General features: G+C 36.3%; 1 long non-coding RNA gene across 1 annotated transcript in view; it reads left to right on the top strand.

Annotated features, from left to right (window-relative positions):
• The window catches only part of LOC101127783 (uncharacterized), a 107,999-nt gene extending 84,951 nt beyond the window's left edge, over window positions 1–23,048 (top strand). The window contains exons 3-4 of the long non-coding RNA XR_002008198.3: window positions 20,483–20,611; window positions 22,823–23,048. This is a non-coding gene — a long non-coding RNA (uncharacterized lncRNA). The remainder of the gene's footprint in view (window positions 1–20,482; window positions 20,612–22,822) is intronic.
• The last annotated feature ends 1,304 nt before the right edge of the window (window positions 23,049–24,352 follow it).

The raw sequence follows: 24,352 nt of genomic DNA, 5'->3' as shown, positions 1-24,352 counted from the left end.
TAATTTATGATCCACATAATAATCTAAATAAAATCTTAAAATACCTACAGAATGTTCTAATTTAGTGATTTTCACACTCTTTCAAAACCCTAGAGTTTTCTAAAGAGCCATGCCAGGATACAAAATGAAAAGAAGTCCATGAGGAGAGAGGATTTCCTCTATCTCTTACCACACCCACTTGGAGCAGAGTGGCTCCATTGTTATCTGTTGTAACTTTTATGATTCTGTATAAAACTTTTTTGGGAAATACGGGGCTTGAAAACAAATTTTAAACTAAGTTTGAAAAGCATTTTTTAAATAGAAGGTCCTTAGGTAAATCATTTGTTATTTTTTCTTCTTGCAGACACAGACATTCTCACAATCTTATGTTGGGTCTTGGCAAAAATTGAGTCATGGCATTCAGATATGTTTAAACTGCTCTTGTCTAGATTACTCAGCACTTAACTAGGCCACCTCTTTACCTTCCAGTGAATCTTCTTCCATTCTTTTGCCAGTGAACTTAAGGAAATACAGCCCGGATGACATTAGTACATTGTAATGTTCCAATTCTTCAATTGCTTCTAATGCAAACAGGACGAATCTAAACTTCTTAGGACATTTTTTAACTTTTACCCCAATTCAAATTAAAAACCCACAATACATGTTTAATGACTATATTATACTAATGTATATTTCCATGTTTTTGGTCATGCTGGTTACATTGTTTAGAATATTTTTCATGTTGACCATCAGTATGGATATGCGTATAAAAACAAGCAAGGGAATCACTTCTGAGATAGCACTGAATATAATTGGTAATGCCCTCCTTTTGTTCCTCCTGATATAGATTGTATATATTTCTACTCATACTATTCACATACTTCTACATACATATTTCTATAGAATCACATTCTACAGCACCTAGACTATGTATGTGTGCTCTCCATTCTAGTTACTCAAGGCAGAATCTGAGCCTTATTTGTCCTCATCTTCAGTCAGTGCTTTCTGTAGATAACCTCTATTGGAATCAGCTGGGGATTAAAAATATACAATTGTGGGTACCACTCTGACCTATCAATCACAATTTTGGATCAGCAAAATAGTGTTTATACCATAATCCTGAATTTTCAAGAAGCGAAGCAGGTGTTTTTCCACCAACAAAAGTTTGAGAATTACTGCTAATTGCCTATAAGAGTCTTTGGAATATAACAAGTGTTTAATTAGGGAATGTGCATTGATTAAATTATCAGAAGCAACCTCTGCAATTAGCCTTGACTATTCACTCTTAGTGCCAAATGGCCTTGTTCTTGTTGAAACTGAATTTCAAATGCCTAGTTCTAGATAAAAAGATCTAAGATTGCTGAATAACATATTCTGCTATTACTGGTAGGTAGCCCACTACCACACAATTACCATCTCATCTAGTAGAGCTTATCAAGTTTCCAAAAATAAAAATAGATTAATTAATTTATAGCTTTGATTATACCAATTTTTATGATGGTTCAAATTTGTTTCAAAATAAGCCAATCATTTGATTTCTCTTTCTCATTAAAAAACGCAGAATATCCCTCACTCTAAAGTGATACTAATATTAAATTTAGTTTCCATGGCTAAAGACTGATAGTGTCCTCCACTGAAAACTCACTGGACTTGACCAGTAGAACGTCTTGTCATTGGAAATATAACTTTCCTCTCATGTTCAGTGACAAAGGATTTTATAAGACTATCTCTATCAAAGAATGGGATATATTAGCCTGTTTTCTTGCTGCTGATAAAGACATACCAGAGACTCGACAATTTACAAAGAAAGAGGTTTAATTGGGTTTACAGTTCTTTGTGGCTGGGGAAGCCTCACAATCATGGCAGAAGGCAAGGAGAAGCAAGTCACATCTTACATGGATATCAGTAGGCAAAGAGAGAGCTTGTGCAGGCCAACTCCTCTTTTTAAAACCATCAGGTCTCATGAGACTTATTCACTATCACAGTAACAGCATGGGAAAGACTTACCCCCGTGATTCAATTACCTCCCACCAGGTCACTCCCACAATATGTGGGAATTGAAGATGCAATTTGGGTGGGGACATAAACAAAACACATCATGGAACAAAGAGATGTTTTGCTCCCTAAACAAAGGCATTTCCCAAAGAGTTTCTTTTCTTTCCTTCTACTCTTTTCCTTAACAAATTTCCCCTTGTTCCTATATTAATAATTAGTTCTTAACTAATGTTTATTTTGTTTGTAAGCTAGCCCAAACATTCTATTTTCTGATTGTCCTTATCTTTAGAGGCTATTGAAACACTTACATTCGATATTTTACCACCACAATAAAGGCTGTGGATACTAAAACCAGACGTAATCATTTACTTATGAAAATAGTTTTGACTTTCTGATTCTTTTTTTATAGAGCCACTGTATTCTCAGCAACTCAGTCTTAAAAACCAGAAGTCATTAGAAATTATTCTCTCCTTTTGCCTTCATCTAAGAATTTCCACATTCCAGAGCATCTGTCATCCCTTAATTTCCATTTTCACTACCATCACTACTCTGCCCTTCCAGCTGGACAAGTCTGACTGACTGCCAAAGAGTCTTCTTGCTTCCTGTTTTATTCTAGATAAACTCATGCAACAGTAAACTTCCAAATTAAGTTTCTCAAATCCAACTATTTTTAAAACACTTGACAGCTCAAAATCTTACAGTTATTCTTCAGGTCCTACTTCATTGTTACTTGTCTAGGATACTTCCATGAGATAATATTCTAAATTTATCTTCTACCACTCTTCTAAACATACCCTAAACTCTGGTCAAGATATGTAAATTATTATACCTACCCTAACCCCTCCATTATTCCCTTTAGCCACAACCAGCATATTCTGTTTCTCTTCAGGTTTCAATTCAACTGCCTAACAAAACACACCAATAGATAAGTAGGAACATTGCTTTCAATGTGGAATATGGAGGTTTCATCACAAGTGGGTAGGAGGAGGGGCTTAGCTCTTTGTAAAACATCCTGATTTACAGAAAACAATGCTGGACCTTAATATTTAACCTTGCCTATCTCTAAAATTCCAGTAAGTGCTATAATATTCTGTAATATTACAAATAAGCAACCACCCAGCAGTATCCTTTGCAGCACAGTCCAACCTTCAGACCTCACTGCTTTTGAGAGAACTGCTGTAAGATTACACCTAAGAAGTAAAAATCCTAAAAACTCCCCTGAGCAATATCAATAGATCAATAGATTATTTGATTTATATACACATCCATTCTGATACCAAACAATGTAGCTTTAGAGTGAACAAAGCTGAATACAAATATACTTGCCTGAGAAGTTCCCCAAAGTAAGCTGGCCCCAACATTTGTTGCTAGTTAAGTTCCTTCTGTCCATTGTTAGTTCATTTCTATTAAATAGCCAGTCTTTACTATCAGTGATAGTACTACAATTCAAGAAAATGGAAATGGCTTAAGGGAATCACATTTCTCTCTGGTTCCCTAGTTCTTCTTGCAAGAGGGAATGGCTGCTTCTATAGGAGTTGACCAAACCAAAGGAGAACAGAGATCCAACCCAAGCAGTTGTTGTAGAATACTGCTCCTTGTCTGTTTCAAGCCAACTGAATGTGTTTTATTTTTCCTTTTAAGGAATGGTTCTTGTTATTAGGGACTAATAATCATTTCAAGATATAGGGTTGTACAATCTAATAAGTGATATTGCAGTACTCTCCCTGCCCTCCAGCCCCCCGAAAAAATTCTGCCTAGGTGAAAAGTGACATTTAAGTTAGATCCAAAGGATAATATAGGCCAAGTACCTTCCAGGCAGAGTTATTAAATGAGGAGACATACTCAGAGAAGAAAGATCTTTAATGTGTTTTCTAGCAGCATATGAAAATGTGATCAGGTTAGGGTCTTAAAGAAATGGGATGCCTCCCTATTGTTAACAGTTTATGATTTGATACTTTTGATTACATTTAGACAGAAATTTTAGAACACCAAGAGACAAACGCAAACTGAACCATTGCATGTAGTTATCCTGTAACAAAGATGTGTAAACCAATACTGATATTATCTGCATTGTCCCAGACTTGGCATATTCTACTTACTCATGGTTGAAGGGAGACCTTAGGAATTTTACCTACATTCTGAAGCCAAGGCTTCATGAGAAGATTTGCAAAAAGTTTTAGGATCTTTTGTAATACTTTCACTGAGTCATCAATTATGATACGTCCATAGAAATATTTAGTCAAAAATGATTTTGCCTTACTTTATAAGAAAGAGACAAATTTGTGTCTAATATATTTAACAAGTCAAATAAACTAAGGATGGTTTCTAAACAAATAAATGTAGGAATAAGTTGAAGCTAGGTATTTGCATACATTATTTGTTAAAATATTGAGATCATAATATTAAGATATTAAGAACAAATGTGCACTGAAGAATGACCTGCCACCAAAACTCTACTTACACATGAGTAAACCTGAACAATTTAATTTTCTCTTTTGTTTTTACATTTAAAATGAAATAAAGATGGGGTCTTGTTATGTTGCCCAGTGTGTTCTTGAACTCCTGGTTTCAAGCCATCCTCCCACATTGGCCTCCCAAATACTGGGATTACATACATGAGCCACCATGCCCAGTCTAATTTTCAGTTACAGAAATTTGAATGCACATTATGGAAAAAACAGTACAATCTGCAGAAGAAGCTATAGTCTAAGGGATGCATATAGAATTATATTTAAAAATCTTTAGGACTAAAAGATAAGTATGGAATGTTTCAAACATCAAAAGCAAAACCAGAAGGCAACATTATTATTATTTTGCTTTCAACTTTTATTTTAGGTTCATGTGCAGGTTTGATACAATGGTAAATTGTGTGTCACTGGGGTTTCATGTACAAATGATTCTGTCACCCAGGTAGCGAGCATATACCCAATAGTTTTTCAACCCTCTCCCTCCTACCACCCTCCGCCATCTAGTAGACCCCATTGTATATTCTCTTCTTTGTATCCTTGTGTACTCAATGTTTAGCTCCCACTTATAAGTGAAAAGATGCTGTATTTAATTTTCTGTTCTTGTGGTAATTTGCTTACGATAATGGCCTCCAGCTGCATCCATGTTGCTGCAACAGACATGATTTTGTTCTTTTTTTATGGCTACTTAGTATTTCACAGTATATATGTACCACATTTTTTTAAACCAGTCCACCATTGATGGGCATCTAGGTTGATTCCTTATTTTTGCTATTGTGAACAGTGCTGCAATGAACATACGAGTGCATATATCTTTTTGGTGGAATTATTTATTTTCTTTTGGGCTTATACTTAGGAATGAAATTCCTGGGTCAAATGATAGTTCTTTTTTCAGTTCCTTGAGAAATTTTCCAACTGCTTTCCACAGTGGCTGAACTAATTTACATACTTACTAACACTGTATAAGCATTCATTTTTCTCCTCAACGTTGCCAGCATATTTTCTGACTTTTTAGTAATAATCATTCTGACTGGTGTGAGATAGTATTTCATTGTGGTTTTGATTTGCATTTCTGTAATTACTACTGATGTTGAGCATTATTTTATATTTTTGTTGACTATAAGTTTGTATTCTTTGAGAAGTGACTGTTCACGTCCTTTGCACATTTTTAATGGGTTTATTTGCATTTTTCTTGACTTGTTTAATTTTCTTACAGACTCTGAATATTAAATTTTATTAGATGCATAGTTTGAAAATATCTTCACTCATTCCATAGTTTGTCTGTTACTCTGTTGATAGTTTCTTTTGCTGTGCAGAAGTGCTTTAGTTTAATCAGATCCCACTTGTCAATTTTTGTTTCAGTTGCAATTGCTTTTGGGGACTTAGTCATACCTTTATTTTTTTTGTTTTTGTCAAGGCTGATGTCCAGAATGGTATTTTCTACATTTTCTTCTAGGATTTTTATAGTTGTAGGTCTTCATTTAAGTCTTTATCTATCTTGAGTTAATTTTTGTATACAGTGAAAGGTAGGAGCCAGGTTTCAATCTTCTGCACTTATCTTAGCACCATTTATTGAATAAGGAGTCCCTTCTCCATTGCTTGTTATTGTTGACTTTGATCAGATGGTTTTAAGTGCGCAGCTTTTTTCTCTGGATCTTCTATCCTGTTTAATTTGTCTCTGTGTCTATATTTGTACCAGTACTATACTGTTTTGGTTATTGCAGTCTTACAGTATAGTTTAAAATTGGGTAGTGTGATGCCTCCAACTTTGTTCTTTTTGCTTAAGATTTCTTTATTTGCACTCTTTTTTGGTTCTCTATAAATTTTAGAGTAGTTTTTTCTAAATCTGTGAAAAATAACATTGGTAGTTTGATAGAAATAGCATTGAATCTGTAAGTTGCTCTGGGAAGTATGGCCATTTTAACAATATTGATTCTTCCTATCCATGAGCATGGAATGTTTTGCCATTTATTTATGTTGTCTCTGATTTCTCAGCAGTGTTTTGTAGTGTTTGTTGTAGAGATCTTTCACCTCCTTGGTTAGCTGTAGTTGTAGACATTTTATTCTTTTTGTGGCTATTGTAAATTGGATTGTGTTCTTGATTTGGCTCTCAGTTTAAACATTAGTGGTGTATAGAAATGCTATTAATTTTTGTATGTTAATTTTTGAATCCTGAAATTTTACTGAAGTCATTGATCAGTTCTAGGTGTCTTTCGGTGGAGTCGTTAGGGTTTTTTATGTATACTATCCTATCATCTGTGAAGAGAGATAATTTGATTTTCTCTTTTCTTCTTTGGGTGCCTTTTATTTCTTTCTATTGCCAGATTGCTCTGGCTAAGACTTTCAGTACCATGTTGAATAGGAGTGGTGAAAGTGGGCATCCTTGTCTGTTCCAGTTCTCAAGAGGAATGCTTCCAGCTTTCCCACATCAGTATGATGTTGGCTATGAGTTTGTCATAGATGTCTCATTATTTCAAGGTATGTTCCTTTGATGCCTAAGTTATTGAGAGCTTTTAACATGCAGGGAAGTTGAATTTTATTGAAAGTCTTTTCTGCATCTATTGAGATGACTGGATGGTTTTTATTTTTAATTCTATTTATGTGGTGAGTCACATTTATTGATTTGCGTATGTTGAACCAATGTTGTATCTTAGGAATAAAGCCTACTTGATTGTGGTGAATTAACTTTTTGGTGTTTGCTGGCTTCAGTTTGCTAGCATTTTGTTGACAATTTTTGCATCTATGTTCATGAAGGATATTGGCCTGAAGTCTTCTTTTTTCATGTGCCTTTGACAAATTTTCATATCAGAATGATGCTAGATTTGTAGAATGAGTAAGGAGGAGTAACTCCTCCTCAATTTTTTGGAAGAATTTCAGTAGGATTGGTACTACTGTTGTAGTAGTACTAATGTTGTACTAATGTTGTAGAATTTGGCTGTGAATCCATCTGTTCAGGGTTGTTTTGTTTTGTTTTGGTTGCTAGGCCCAGAAAGCAAAATTGTTGATGAATTATATCTTAATTAATGTCATACATCTAAAATTAAGGATATGAACAGCAGACAATTTAGTGATTCTAAGATATTTGAAAATTTTAAAACATACAAGATATTAATACCAAAAAGATATTTTAAATTTCTAAAAGTTAAAAGCAGAAGAGAGAAAAATTTATAAGAACATGAGAAAAAGATGTGTGTAGGCAATTTACAGAGTTAACTTGAAAACCTAAGAAACAGATGAAGAGATGCTCAAATTTATTGGCATAATTCTCATTAATAATAATAAATGCAAATTGAGCTAGTGTTGCAAAATTAACTAACTCCTTAAGTATTAATGTACTTATCTGTTATTTCAGAATAAAAATATCTGTTTCACCATGTAAATAATTTTTAAAAAGCCATTACAACATATTCCAGATTATAGTTTCATGTTCATCTAATCTTTGATCTGAGACTTTGACGGTTATTATGCAAGCTATAATGTATAAGTTAATAGTGTTTTCAACTGCATGTTACACAAACTCCCAAAAGGGTAGATGAAATAAATTGGAGTTTATGTTTCTCACATAGTAAAAATTGTAGAAGTAGGTAGGTCTTAGCATTACTTTGACTGATCACAGATACAATCAAGGAACCAGTCCTTTTCTATTTTTCTGCTAGACTGTCATTAATTCATTGGTTTTCTCATGCTTGTCACCTTGTGGTTGTGAAATGAGTGCTCTATTGTCAGACAGCACGTTGTCATATCTAGATTTAATATAGAATTGTATTAGGAAGCACAGTGCCAGCAGCAACCATCCCCTTTTATTAGTAAAGTAAAAGCTTCATGGAAAAATATGCCATTACTCCTCTTTAGAGATACTTGGTAAAATAGACGGCAAAGTTGACAAATTGGTAATGCAATTGTCATTTTGGTTTAGACCACTTAGGCATGGACATATGCTATGTAGAACAATAACGGAATCTTGTTAGCAAGGAAGAAGCTATTAATACTCAAAGGATAGGTAGTTTACAAGTCCTGCCACATATATCAATGATGTTAATTCAAGAACTGTGGGGAAAGATACAGACCAGATGTGGAGTTGAGTAATATCGATACGGAAGGGGAGAAGGGAAGTGCTGGGAAGGCAATGGTGTGATGCTCCACCCCCGGCCTGTGCCCATGAACCTAGGTGAGGAGAGGCACTCCTGCCTTCACGCCCAAATGTTGCGTTTCTCAAGGCCACCCTGGCCTGCCACGCTCCCATCCTGTGTCTATAAAAACCCCGAGACCCTAGCAGGCAGACACACAAGCGGCTGGACATCGAGAGGACGTCAAAACGTGCACACCTGTGGAAGACCACACGACAGATGCTGGCATCCCGGCAGGCAGGCCATCGACTAGCAGAATGAGGCGGAGTTTGGCCAGGCAGTTGGAGGAGAGCCAGGGCTGCCTAGCGGCCTGACTCCAGGGGAAACCATCTCCCCTCTGGCTCCCCGTCTCCTGAGAGCTACTTCCACTCAATAAAACCTTGCACTCATTCTCCAAACCCACATGTGATCTGATTCTTCTGGTATATCAAGGCAAGAACCTCATGATACATAAAGCCCTCTGTCCTTGCTATAAGGCAGGGTCTAATTGAGCCAACACAAGCCACCTATGGATGGCTAAACTAAAAGAGCACCCTGCAACACACGCCCACTGGGTTTCAGCTATAAATATTCATCCCTAGACACTGCCGTGGGGTTGGAGCCCCACAGCCGGCTCGTCTGTTATCTTCCCCTAGAGGTTTAAGCAATGGGGCACTGAAGAAGCGAGCCACACCCCCATCACATACCCTGCAAGGGGGACAAGGGAACCTTTCCCATTTCAATATAGATTAAATAATTAGACAATTTAAAGAATTCTGCCAAATGTGTGTGTGTGCATGAGAAAGAGAGAAAGAGAAGAATAAAATATTGGTGAATGTCACAGGCCTACTAGTGACCTTTCATTTTCTCTTCCCAAAACGTCTTTCTTTCTTAATCTCGTGACTGCATTATTACCACCTTCTAGTTGAAATTAGTCATCCTACAACAACAGGTAACTCCTCAATGTATCTGCTCTCTGAAGAAATGTGAGAAAAAGCATCCAACTTTGAACTGTGTACATCTGAGACAGCCAGGTGGGAGGGGGTCCCTGGAGAAACTCCAACCAGCCTGCCCACTGCGGTGGAGCCCTGGGAAGTTCATGACTTTTGCAGCAGGCAGGAGCCTGGCCCCTTCTCTTCCCATGTGGGACCTGGGATTCAAGGTGCGAGCTTCACAGAAAAATATGCCATTACCCCTCTTTAGAGATACTTGGTAAAATAGACAGCAAAGTTGACAAGTTGGTAATGTGATTGTCATTTTTGTTTAGACCATTTTACCCAGGCATGGACATAATGCTATGTAGAAAAATAATGGAATTTTGTTAGCAAGGGAGAAGCTATTAATAATCAAAGGATAGGTAGTTTACTAGGCCTGCCACGTATATCAGTGAAGTTAATTCAAGAACTGTGGGAAAAGATACAGTCATTTTGATTTGCAGAGACTCCCTGTTTCCGCCTTTCCTTCTTTTTCATTCAATAAAACCCTGCTTTACTCACCCTCTCTAATCGTCTGCAAGCCTAAATTTTCATGGCTATGGGACGGACAAGAACTCCACCTTTAACTGAACTAAGGAAACTTCCTGCAACATTTTTGGTGCACAAAGTGGGGGCTCAAGAAGCGGTGAGTGAAATGGAGATTCAAAACCTCTCACTGTCGCTTCTAAGCCTTTTCATCCTCGGACTTCTGAGGGTGGGGGAAACCATTTTCCCAACTCCTGTTGCTCCCCGGCCTTTTCATGGCCTTTTCCTTCCTTTTTCAGGACTGACCTGTGAGCAGCAGTTCCCAGCTGCTTCTCCCTCTCTGCCAGGGCTCGGATGTATGGCTCAAGAATCCTGCACTGCAACGTGGCTGGTTCCCAGCCAGGCACTGCTGCAACCTTCCCTTTCTCCCGCCAAGGGGTTCAGCTCCATTGGACAATAATTAAGATTTTCTCCTGGTGGAGGAACCACTTGCCTAAGAATTAGAGGTTCTTCTCTAGGCATTTTTAAACTGTTCTTTTTTCTTTCCCCTTCTCCACCTTGTTGGGAGCTAACTTTTAAAGTTTTTTCCTTCATAAGATGTTTTACTAGGCCAGCCCTCCCCAACAACTATCACTGTTTGTATTCTCTGCAAAGTTTTGGTTGTGAAATCAAGCCTCCATCTTGTTTTATATCCTGAGGGCATGGGTGGTAACCCTTGGCAAGGCTTTGTTGGGCAACCCTGCCTTAGGGGATGAGCCCTCTCAGGCTCCATATCTGCACTTTTTCCTAGCCCTGTCTCTTAAAGCTTCCCACCCAGCGACTGTGTTTTCCTCTGCCTGTCTGTGTGTATACTGTGTGTAATGTCTGTCAAAATAGCTCTAATTAATTTGGCCTAAAGAAAGACAAACACTTGGATCTATTATTTTTTAAAGGGAAGTTAAAAGCTGTGGAAGCTTTCAGTTCATGTGACTTTAATCTTTAAGAAATAAAAACAGCCTTAAAGATTATTAGTAAGATGCAGGTCAGATACAAGGTTTGATAAGTGTTTTGAGGGTGCAAACTGCTTTTGGGGTTTTGAGAACTATTTGATTTGCCAGCTTCACAACTGCTAGGGCCTGGGGCCATTTGGAACTAACCACACCCTTAATTAAGAAGGCAAACCTTGGCTGCACTTATCACACAACTAAAACAACTTGCCAAGTTTTCCTTAAAGTTAAAAATTGCTAGGAGTTAACTGAAACTACTAGAAATAGATTTACTTGAAAGGTGTGTAAGAACAGTAAAGTGTGTTTTTTAGTAAAAGTTTATAAGAAGGCATGGAAATGTAAACTTTTGTCTGGGGTTAAAGGATTGTTTTGAGTTAAATTAGGAAAAAGCTGAAAGTTCAAAGAAGCAGTGGAAGAACTGCGGAAATTCTTCTTGCAGAAGAGGTCATCTAGGTGAACATACTAACTAAATTCCAAAAGGAGTATTATATGGTTTTTCTGTAAATTGAACATTGAAATAAAAACATAACAAAGTTTTCTTAAGGTGCTAATCTGCTCATTCACAAAATTTGTAAAGAGTTATAAAAGCTTTTTGCTTCTTTAAAATTTCCAAGTCATCATTTTGGCAAAATAAATAACTTATGGTAATCTGGAATTCTATTTCATAATATCAAGTGTTTATGGAACGTATTTGACAGCCTTCCCCAAATCAAACTTCAGTTTCAAAATTGTCTTCCCTGGCACCTGGCTTTTCAAATACTTCAGAGGGCCCCTGAAATGTCCAGAAAGGAGAGGTAAACTGGATTATTTCACATATTTAGGTACACGGGATTGCCAACATGATGCTCAATTTTCTTTAGGTTATATCTTGGTGAATAATGCTAATATATGTTCCAAAATTTATGGGATTTCTCAAATTCTAATGTCTGAGTATGTGCTATCAATCATAATTAAGGTTGTTATGTTTAAGTTATTGTAAACCACAGAGATAACCAAACTTCTTTCTCAATTGTGTTTCTAACTGTAACTACCCTGGATATTTTGCTATTCACAGAAAATTGTTGTCTTATTTTAATGCTTTTCAAAAAAACGGTTTATAATAAGCTGTAGGACTGAAACAGGTGCTCTCAAATACAGGCTTCTGGTAACACTGGAGATTGTGATGTTAAAGGAAAATGTACAGGACTCATGAAGACCTAAAATGTCCGTGAATATCAAGCAAAATAAGAGTTAACCAAATGGACTGAACTCAGAAAACTGAAGCAACCTTTTTAACCTTTGCTTGGAATATTGCTGATCCTTTTTTTTGTTTTTCAGACTCAAGGAAATTTAAACTATTTACTTAAACTATTTTAACTATTTATGGCGTTTAATAGTTAAGTAAGGTTTATTCTTGGGATCAAAATTTGGAGCATGTTTGTTTTTCTCTACCTGGTTCCTCTAAAATTTGGAAACTAACTGTGAGTATTCTTAACTTACGGCAATATAGTTGTTTGCATCAGTGCAAGAAGAATTCATTTTTCTTTTGCTACAAGACACAATTGGAGAATCTGGTAATTTTACCAAGGCTTTGACTGGAAGGGTATGCTTCCATTTAAGGAGTCAATCTCTCCTTGCAAAGTCAATAAAAGCAGTGGGCAAACTGGCCTCATACCCTTGCCTACATAGTCTCTGTAGAGGGTTCCTGACCTGTATTCAGTTAAGAATGTCACTTTCTAACAGGTCTAGGACCTCCACGTTTATCTTGGGACCTTAAGAGGAGAGGATCACCCAACTCACAGGTGTTTGAGGATACTAACCCATGGCTGGGCTCAGCTTTAAAAGGTCTTATCTGAGACTCCTTGTGGAACAGAATTCCAGCAAAGCCAATCCAAAAGGCCTATGTAGAAATAATTATTCTTGCTGCACTTAATGCAAATAATCAGGCCAAGTATAAAACGAAAGTCTATTTTGCAAACAACTCAGTCCTACAATGATTTATTTTTTAACAAACATGAGGACTGGAGAGAGAGAAATTATGTTCAAAATGTATATCTTTGTCATTAAATTCTAAACTCCCTAGTTCTTTTTAAGTTTTCATCTACATTTTAGACTAATCCTGCTTGATTCTGTGAACCAACCGGCAATCCCTGGCTGTAGCTCAGAAAGAACAAAAGGGTTGGGTAATGTAGAAATCCGGATAGATACTCTAGTTCTGAGCAATTATCCTGCAAATCCTGCCAAGTGATAGAATAAATAGGGAATAAATACAGTGCTCATCACCCGGAGGTTTCCTTTTTGGGAATGTAAAACCAAGGGAACTAACCAAAGCCAAGCACCATGCACCGAAATTCTAGCAAGCATAACTCTAGCTACCAGTTATCTGGATGGGTCACAAGACATTCTTTTCTCTTCCTTGTTGGAGGACTCAATTCCACAGTTTCACTTTAGCATTCAGCTTATAATGAGTCCATGTAACCCCCCAAGACACATTTTTGTCCCAAACTCAATTCCATGCTTCAGGTCAAAGCCCTAGGGAGGAAAACTGGATCTGAGGGATCCAGAGGCAAATGACAACAGAGGTTAAAATGCACAGCACAGGTGATGACAGAGGTTAAAAGGCACAGCACAGCACTGCCGATTAAGCCAACCCCAAGCCTCTTGTTTCATGGATAAAGACCACATTAATACTGATGGCATAAATGAGGTCTAGGGAACTCTAAGGCTACTGACAGTAGGTGGGAAAGAGACATAGGTGAGAACAGATAATTCCTATTCTCTAGGCCCCCCTGCTTCATGGATGCAAGTCGCTTTGACACCTATGGCAACACCTGCCAAGGTCGCCGGAACTCGGGGATGCAAGGACAGAAGAGGGAAAAAGGATGCTCTCTCTCCCATTCCCTTACACCTGGGTATCTGCTAGGAAGAGAAGGGAACCAGGGATGCCTGCTCCCCTCTTTCTCATCTTGAGTCTGTACCCCTTTTGAATGCATCCTCAACCCATGGAACTCCTTTGAAAAAATGCCTTCTTTTTATTCCTTTCTCCTCCTCTGTTCTCTCTTCACTAATAGGTAACTGACTCAGTACTATGGGACACTCCCCTCAGATGCATCTTCCAAACTGGAAAGAGTTAATTTCCCAAACCTTAAACTGGTTGGCTTAGGATAGGGTTCAGGGAAAGGAACCCAGAAGCCTGACATGCCAGCAAAAAGGTAAAGTTTTGTTAACCAGTTGGGCTTTTGGCCTCCCTCTCCCAGTGCAAACTGGTAAAAGGCTTCAGAATTTTTGAGCTGTCCTTGCCCCTGCCCTTGTTTCATTTTGATACATGTTTCCTAATAACCCCCTCTCTGTTCTTACCTTCAGGTCATCAAACTCCAAACAGTCATGCAACGGGAGCCTCTGAGGATAGCCCTTTCTGCTGGGAACCCTTAGATCGGCCTCTGAAAGAGCTCTGACTGCTGTTTCCCCAAAACAACACCCCCTGGCAGCAGGAAGAAATTAATATTGGTCTTCGTCCTTATCCTCATGCTAACGGCAGTTAGATGTACTTCTTTAGAGGGGCGAATGAGACAGCCAGATGGGCGGGGGTCCCTGGAGAAACTCCGTCCAGCCTGCTCACTGAAGTGGAGCCTCAGGAAGGTTCCACCTGTGCTGCAGGGAGGATCCTGGCCCCTCCTTTTCCTGTGTGGAACTTGGATTCAAGCTGAGGGTGGGAAGCACTCAAGCTTGAGACTCTAGCCTTGCAGAGATTCCCTGCTTACCCCTTTTTTTCTTTTTCACCCAATAAAATCCTGCTTTACTCACGCTCTGCAACGTCTGTGAGCCTAAATTTCCGTGGCCGTGGGATGGACAAGAACCCTGCCTGCTTTAGCTGAACTAAGGAAAAGCCGTGCAACACATCCAGTAGGATCTACCTTCTATGAAGGTGAGGGTCTACTGAGGATGGGTTAAAAACTAATGTTGATTTTATAATTTTGTGAGAGGTTGTATTTGGTTTTCTTAACATGGTGAGTTTCATAAGTTTTGTCCTTTTTGGAGCATCCATTTTTTTATTATCTCTTTGTCCTCCAAAAGTAAAATTCAAAGAAATTTCTGAAATTTCCTCTGATAATGCTGTCTATTCCAAGAAACATTATGGCTGTTTTGTTTCTGTTTTGTTTTGTTTTTTGAGATGGAGGCTTGCTCTGTTGCCAGGCTGGAGTGCAGTGGTGGCATCTCGACTCACTGCAGCCTCTGTCTCCTGGGTTCAAGCTATTCTGCCTCAGCCTCCTGAGTGGCTGTGATTACAGGCGCCTGCCACCACGCCCACCTAATTTTTGTATTTTTGGTGGAAATGGGGTTTCACCATGTTGATCAGGCTGATCTTGAACTCCTGACCTCGTGATCTGCTTGCCTTGGCCTCCCAAAGTGCTGGGATTAAAGGCATGAGATTACGGCTGTTTTTTAAAATCAATTTGCACTCTGCTTACTAGCAGTTTGGTGGTCATTGTGAAAGTAAGTTTTTGCTTCATTTAAACATATATGATACACAGTAATTATCTTATTTGTTAAATCCCAAATAATTGTTCCCCAAATTTAGATATCTATTCAAATCTATCAGACAATAGTCTATCAACCAAAACTAAATGAAAGCAATTTGAATTTTTATTTTCTTCTCTGTTGAAAAAATTCAAATATGAGTTGATTACAAAATATTTTTAACTCCCGTCTTAAGACTCTCTCTAAAAATCTCAAAAACTCTACTGTGTACTAAATCCACTTTACCTTTTGGTGCTCCTGACCCATTTCTCTACTGTTTCTAGTTCTATGTTTCCTAATTGTCCTTTTCAGTTGCAATTAATAGACGTTCATCTCTTCTGGTTTTTGTTCCCACACACTAACCTTGAACTTCATAATAATATTCAGGAGAAACAGGGCTTGACAAATCCTTCATAGAATAACGGTGGCAATAACAGGGATTGGATTTGGAAGGTAAAGGAAATACCTACTACATGAGAAGATGCTGTGACCACCTGTACATTAATGTCTAAGGATCTTACAATACATGATAACACTGTGTTTTCTTAATTATGTTAAACAAATCAGCAGTGGTGTATAAGCATTGAAAGACTGAAGATACAAAAAGTACTGAAAGACCTAATGGGAAATGACAGTAGAAGAAAAAAGTAAAGAAGAGGACATAAAAGGGAAACCAGTAGTGGGGAAGTGAAACTGAAGAGATGCAGTTTAATGGGCGTAAAGTTTCAGTCATGCAAAATAAAAACAGTTCTAGAGATCTACAGTACAATATGATGCTTATAGTTGACAATACTCTATTATACACTTAAAAATTTGCTAAGAGGGTAGTTCTCATGCTGTGTGTTTTCTTAACCACAATAAAAAAAATCACTGTGGCATGAAAAGGGTTCAGGGGAATAAAGATTTGGATCAGCTATTTACACACCATTTCAAAACAATGGAAATAAAAACTTAAGAAAAAAGATGGAAATCACTAGTCAAAGAAGCTAAGTTAGTTCCTTTGGTGAAAGCTTGTTTGCCTGGAGCAAACAAGGAAATAAACCCTGGATATCAGTGAAAGCTAGATATTTTGTTTGGGGCAATGATGTTTAATGTATTAAGGGTGACTGATCAAAGAAACCAGTGTAAACGTCCACAGCCTGAGGTTTCCCAGAATTGTTCAGTGCCTGTGGTATTCTCTCTGTTTAACAATGATTGTGCATGTGATACATTATGGCTTTTTTGTTGTTGTTGTTAAATCTCAACATAACTTTTTGGGAATAATACTTGATAAAATTCCGGGTATTCCAAGGAGTTCTAGTTTGAGTAATATTAGTTTCATAAAACTATCTAGGAGGATATATAAAAGGTGTCTCTATTATTATTCTATATATAGCATCATGATATCAGAGAATATCAGAGTTGAAAGTGACTCTGAAGGCAATTGAGGATAACCCCCTGTCTGATGCTTGAAAAATCTCTACAATATCACAGACAAGGTTATGGAAACAAGTTTTTGCTATTAAGTAAGAAAGAAAACTTCATGTAAATACAAATTAAATTCTAATTTATATGTGGAATATTCTCATAACCTGAATTAGGTAAGTGCAAATTAGTTCTAATTGTTAAACAAGTAAACAAAATAATTGTTAGTTATTAGTTCTAATTGTTAAACAAATAAACAAAAATAAAAGTGAATGTGAAGTCTCAACAAGAATTCATATCTGATGATATCATTACTCACAAAATGCAGCTACCATTTGGATGGAGAATATTAAAAATTCAACTAAAAATAATGTATTCTATCATATTTCAGTTTTCATAGATAATAATAAAACGTGTGATAAAAATTAAAATAGTAAGCTCATAAGTAATATAATTATTTGATATGCCAAAAATAGAGTCTCATAACGAAATAACAAGAGTGAGGGAGTACAAATGTTTCAGTGATGCTGATTAAAGTGTAACTGCTTTTCAGGGAGGAGGAAATGAAACCAGGATGTTTTGAAGAAACAATGTTGAGTTTTGCATAAATAAAGAAGTAGAATGAAACTGAAAAGAATTGGGTATGTTTATTGCCGGAGAGTTTCTGCAATATGCTACTGCAGTCCATATGCTTATCAATTATGAGGATTTTTGGCTTTCGGCTCTGGAAAATATGAGAAATATGGGCAATTACTCTCTGAAGAAAGGTACTCTTTTATCATCCATATGTTATTAATGTCCAGCAAGGCAAGGCAACTTCTATTAAATGAGCAGCCAATAATGCTTTATTAACATATCTTTACTAAAGATCAATCTTTGGAAATATTGTCGCATATAGCATTAACCCACAACTGTACACTTCATTTTATTTTTCACTTAAATAGAAATTATATTAAGCTTATTCATTACTATATGTTAATGAGTTTGCAAAGACATCTTCCTGCTTGTCCAAAAGCAATAAGCAAAATTAATGATTTAATTTTTATTTTAAAACTCTTCATTGTTGACAACTACCATATGTTTTAAGCAAAGTCATTGGGGTGTGTGTGTGTGTGTGTGTGTGTGTGTTTGTGTGTATTTGAGAGGGATTGAGGAAAATAATGCAATTATTATATAAAGTAATAATGTATAGATTGAGGCATAAAGATTAAGTAGCTCAAGATAATGTATTCATTCTATATGTGCTTTTCTCTAATCATCTATCGCTCTGTAGTTGTTCTACATGTAAGCACTTGAACTTGCTACAAAGTTGTGAAATAATAAATGTACTATTAGCAAAGAATAAACCTCATAGACATTTTTCAGAAACATTAATTAGGCCTAATAACATCGAGCAATAGTGATATTCTACTACTGTAGGATTTTTTTTTGTCTCCCCTCTACTCCCGTTTTTTTGAAGACAAAGAAATTTCTTCAGTTTATTAGAGTATGCTTTTGGCAGGAAAATTAAAGATACTTGTTTTGTTCCCAGGCCTGCCACCGGCATGCTGTGTGATGCTCTTATACTCTCTTTGCCTCAGTTTCTCCCATTACTGAAATAAAATTGTAATGGTTGCCACTTTAAAATCTCATAGGGTTGCTCTGAGAAATAATGAGAATAGCGTGGAGAAGTTTGACAGAATGAGGCAAGACTTCTTGAACATTAAAGAGAATTCAATATAGATGTTTTAATAAGAAAAATGTTTCTCTTAAGCAGTTGCATAGCAGCGTACTGTCTGATTTTATTAGCTATTTCTCACTAAAGCCTATTAGGGAAATTTGGTTATTCAGGCCATTTTAGAAAAGAAATGAAATTTAAATATTCATGGAAAAAGAGTGTATATGACCCTTGAAAATAAAGCATTATGAACCAAATGGAAATTTTCAAATGGTTTACGCTGTTACCTTTTTAATTCAAGCTTGCTTTATTATCAAACATTTTAGCAACTTGAAATTTTACTGTAATATCTAAAATTCTTCAGAGAAATTCCATGAAGCTCAGAAATTTCTCAGTACCATATGTAAATGTAAATGTAAAGAGCAAGAAATAATCAATTTTATAACAAAGTATTTTTTGTCTCAAATTCTGAGTACCAAAGTTGGCTCCTGTTAATGGAATGTTTAGATAGAATGATTATAGGAATGAATATTGGAAATTCTTGTCCTGTTTTCTTCATTTTTTTTTCTATTTCTTCCCAGAACATGAGTGAGTGATTGGGTATATATTCATTTCATGTCATATAGTGTAACAGAGAGTTTTTTATTTATTTTATTTTTCTGGAGAACTACTTAGTACATAGTAAACTATTCTCTCCCTAGACAAATATAAAACCTAGGTTACAGTAGAACCTTGAAAAGATGTCAACTGAAATAACATATATGTTTGTCTTGGATTTTTAAATTGAAAGAGAAATTGCTGCTTTACCAATCACATAATTTTGTTTTATGACTAAAGCTACTTTAAAAACTAGACTATTACTTATTTTCACAAACTGTAACCTGAGATAGCTTTAGGCACTTGAGTCAGGTATATCTTGGTTATACCTCCTCCACTGCTTACCCCAATTTTTTGCTTAAAATTTTCCAAAGAGGTTCAAGAATGATAGAGGCTATAAGGTGCTTCCAAGGGATGTATAAAACCTGAGTAAGGTATACAAAATAACTTGTGCAACATTTCTTATTGTACTCAATTTTTTCAAAGATATTTCTACGTGACACTTTGTAATACTGTGATCACTTTCCAAAGGAGATATGACCTATAGAAAGAAGTTTTAAAATGTTTCTCATACATTACTTCTCTCTGAGATTTCAAATGCAACTTCATGATGACCTTCATAGAATAAAAGTGTTCCTATTTGTACTCTACGGTTTTTATTGTTGTAGTAATGATGGTGGCATATTGCTTTCCAAAAGACACAGAGTAAAACAGGTTAAAAAAAAAAAAGTCTCATCAACATAAAACTTTCTTTTCCTGCATGTATACTTCCAGGCAACTAAAAATAATGTTTCCAAACTAATTTGAAATACCTATGGAGAGACAGAGAGTACAAATGAATTTGTCATAATTTGAGAGGGAAATGGAGCATTGTTTGCTATCATCTGGTGACAGAAGTGAACAGGGCTAATGTTCCTCCCATAATGAAATGGAAATGTTTGTCAATAGGTTTGATGTACACCTACTACCTACAGGAGCATTACCTTGATATTTTGCTTAAAAAAATGCTATTTTTAACAGCATACCCAACGACTGATGGTTTCATATCTTTCTACAGTGTGCTGGGTTGGTATTCTGGAGCCAATGCACATTTAATAATGAATGTTTTTTCTTTTATTTCTTTTCTTTCTCTCTCTCTCTTTTTTTTTTTTTTTTTTTTTTTTTTTTTTGACAAGATCTGACTCTATTGCCTAGGCTGAAGTGCAGTGGCACCATCTCAGCTCACTGCAACCTCCACCTCCTCAGCTCACGTCATTTTCCCACCTCAGTCTCCACAGTAGTTGGAACTACAGGCATACACCACGTGTGTTAGGCTAATTTTTGTATTTTTTTGTAGAGAAGGGGTTTTGCCATGTAGCCCCGGCTGGTCTTGAGCTCATGAGCTCAAGCGATTCACCTGCCTCAGCCTCCCAAAGTGCTGGGATTACAAGTGTGAGCCACCATTCCTGCCTCTATACCTCTAAAGGTATTAGTTTTCCCTCAGTTGCAAAAAATCATAAATGTAAATTCATGTTGGCTAGTTTCTCTAACTCTTCTATAAAATCAATTACTAAGTATTGTAGACTCTTCTCAGATAAGTCATCTTCCAAATATCTCATCTTTTCCATTCTCCCTGCCGTTGTTCTAGTTCAGAGCCTCATTACCTTTTATGTAGAATACTTTCATAGACTTTCCTACTATCATAGTCTTGCCTTCATATGTGTCCTCCGGAAGATTAATCTTGTGAGGCAAAATATTTGACCAGGCTCAAAATAATTAAATGCTCTCCTTTGTTTATAAGAAAAGTCAAATACTATAAACTGATGTTCAGTTCCTGCCATAATCAGACTTCAGTGAACTACTCATTTATTACTAGAATAAAAAATGTATCTCAAATAATTTATGTGCTCCTTACCACCTCCCCACATCCTTAACACTTAATCATTCTCAGGGGGCAATTATATTCACCATCCAAAACACAGCTCAAATCCCATTTCCCAGTGAACCGTCACTCCAACAACTGATCTGTAAGTTAGTTCTTTTAAGTCTTCACTGTTCTTACGACTCATTTGGCACTTACAGTTTCCATTTGGTGGGCTGTTACGTAAAATTCAGTAAACCTTCTTAATCTCCCTGAGGAGACTTTAAGGTCCTGGAGAAGAATACTCCTTTCTTTTGTATATTAAATTCTACAAAGTACCACTGGTAGGTTTCAATAAATATTTTTATAAAACATTTAAAAGAGCAGGAATAAAAGCAACAACAAGAAAAGTGGCAACAGATGACAAACCTTGGCCACTTTCTAAATCTGCTCTGATGAACCCTAATAACAATCAATTAACTCACTAGTGAGGTTTGTCTTCATGCTGATGTACTAATTCCTGATAGTGAGCTGAAAATATACACTTGAAATAGAAATTTACTTTTCCAGATATAATTCCATTGTTGTAGTTCATTTCATCACAGATCTTCTACGTGGCTCATTCTCCTTTCTTACCCTAGAAAGACTGACCCATTAAATCCCACAAAGTTCTCAAGATAATTTGGTAGCATATATGTAATAACTTCCATCTGAAAAGCTCAAAACATAACATCTAATTCTTGTTAGAACAAAAAACTAACAATTAAAAATCCAAAGTTAAAACCAGATGAGAGAATATTTAACAGAATGACACTAGATTGCCTAGTAATATGCTGCAGAGGAAAAAAAAAAAAAAAAAAGAGGAGGGGAGGGGAGGTCACCTATCTATGTAGAGCTTTGCATTATAATGATAGATTTAACTTCTTTTAACAATGGAAACTTTTTGAGTTTACATTTGGAACAAAAATAGTAAACTACTCTTAAGAAGTATAGTATGAACAAAATACAAGGGAAATCAGTAACAGAGCCATAACAGAGCCTTCCACTTTAAATAGTTTGGTAAAGTTACATACTCCAGTTTCCACTAACTAACATGTGTGAAGTCAAGCTCTCATTATCATAAATGTTTTGAAAGTATAATGCTACCTTGGTAGAGGCAACTCTGCTTATGAGATACTGGAACAAGTTGATTCATAAGGTACTGAAAATGATAATCCAACCCTCTAGAATAAAACATACAAAACATCCCCCAATATTATGCAAAACTATTTCTGATAAGAATGACTCTTCATTCCTGTCTTATATTACTCTCCTGCTCTATTCCATTTAGAGATAAGAAAATAGACCTTCTATAAAAATGTCTCCTCAGGGCTTATGAAACTTTTGTGAGAGTGAGAGAGGGAAGAAGAAATTATTCATAAACATAATGGGGATCACTTGGCAATTACTATCTCTACTTGTCCAGTATCCAGTTGTTCTAATTTTAGAATTGCCAAGTCGATATCTACTTCAGATAAGAATTGGAAACAAGTGAAAACCACATAGTTACGATCCTGCTTTCTTTGCCCTTTCTCCCTGCTCCCCTACATGTAACCTTTCACATATTTATTTTGCTATCCACATTCTTTTTGAAGTATGTTGTTAAACCTAAGACCTCATAAAGTAAATCCTTAGAGTTATGAAAAAAGAAAGTGAGGTCATTTTAAAGTTGTGTGGCTAATTTACAATCTGAATGTTTTTGCATTTTTCTCATGTTAAAGAAATTTTAAAAACTTATCAATAGATTTCTTTGTGGCTTTTACTAATGAAGTTGTATTTTTTTTCTACCCATGGTAGGTGTTGAATAATTTGAATGGGAATTTGAAGGTCCATGGCTTCCAAACCAGCAGGAGTTAAGGCTTAGTTGCTTGGAAATACATTTTCATGGCTGATACCAGTAACAGAAAAATGTCTGTATGTCAAGAGGCTCTGTACTAATCAGTTAACCATAACATGTGCCACCCCATACCTTGGGCCAATGTAACTGTTAACAGCTTGAAGCTATTAAAAATGTACCAATGGAGAACTTTCTTATACTTTTTTCACTAATGTGCTTCTTCACTCTAAATAAAGGAATAGAGAAATTTTATACTTAACTACTGTCAGAGAAAAGGAAAGTACATTCGCCTAGTTTGAGCTTCAAAACATTACATCCAATGGTGTTCATTAAGGTAACACTTTGAAAGTCACTCAATTGCTAATATGCTCTCTCTGCGTCAACTCAGAGGCTGCCTATTAGATCTAGTTACACTCCAGAGACAGGGATTTGCTTTCCAGCTCTAGAGATCAGGTCAAGAATTGCAATAACAATTAGTAATTAGTAGTTAGATCTCAATTTACCACATTAGAAGGTCACTCCTCTGAAGCATTTGGTCTCATGAGAGGAAAGGAATACAGGAGACCATCAACTGTTGACACTTTGAAATCAAGAAAAGAATCTAAGATTCTCCTTGAAATTCTTAGGCACTTTAAGTGTAAATTTCTTAAGATCTCATTTTTATAGAATTAATTAATGGATTTAGGTCTAAATCCTAGGTTTTACAGCAACTCATACTGTGTAACAAAACAATACTCTTATATTTAATAAGATATAAATTTGTCATCTTTAAAGTGGTGATCTCCCTGTGAACCTGGATAAAAGATAAAATGTGAATACAATTTTAAACACCTCCTACTATCCTCCTAAAATATTATTAAACAATTGAAAATTTAAAATAGTATAATATCAAATAGAGTCATGTTTCATGGTATGAATGTGACTAATGTATGAAAGTTTGCAGACAAAAATCTCAGTCCACAAACTAAGATATGTGGAAAATGCATTTTCTTGATTTTTTAAAGTAAGTTGTCTTCTGCTGTGTAGTCTGTGTCCCTAAGAATATAAGTAACCTTAATTATTGTTTGAACTTCTATCCAGTCCTCCACTTGACAACATGTTCAAGGTTCTTGGATCTTACACAGCATCAAAACAATTGGGTCGTGTGTCGCAGTCCCTGTTCATCAGTCAACAGTTTACCAACTTGGCCATGAAAACCTTCCATTCACCTATTTGTGCCTGTTCATCAGGCCTGGGAGACTTGCTGACTTCATACAGTGTCCTTTAGGATATGATGACAATATATGAGACAGAATCATTGATGCTTCTGTTACTATAGCCTGAGATGTCTTTTGGAGTGTATCTTTCTGGGATCTTACTGCCTTCACCAGAACATTGTCAGAAAATAGGACCTCAGCTTCTATCACTCCAGAGCATATATAACTCTCTCCTCTTGACAGCTAAGAGAATGTCTTTTGAGCCTGAGGGAACCCTTTCTCCTTCCTGTTTCA

The sequence above is a fragment of the Gorilla gorilla genome, chromosome 1, assembly GCF_029281585.2.
Source record: "Gorilla gorilla gorilla isolate KB3781 chromosome 1, NHGRI_mGorGor1-v2.1_pri, whole genome shotgun sequence".
NCBI lineage: Eukaryota > Metazoa > Chordata > Mammalia > Primates > Hominidae > Gorilla > Gorilla gorilla.
This window is presented reverse-complemented; position numbering and strand designations above follow the sequence as displayed.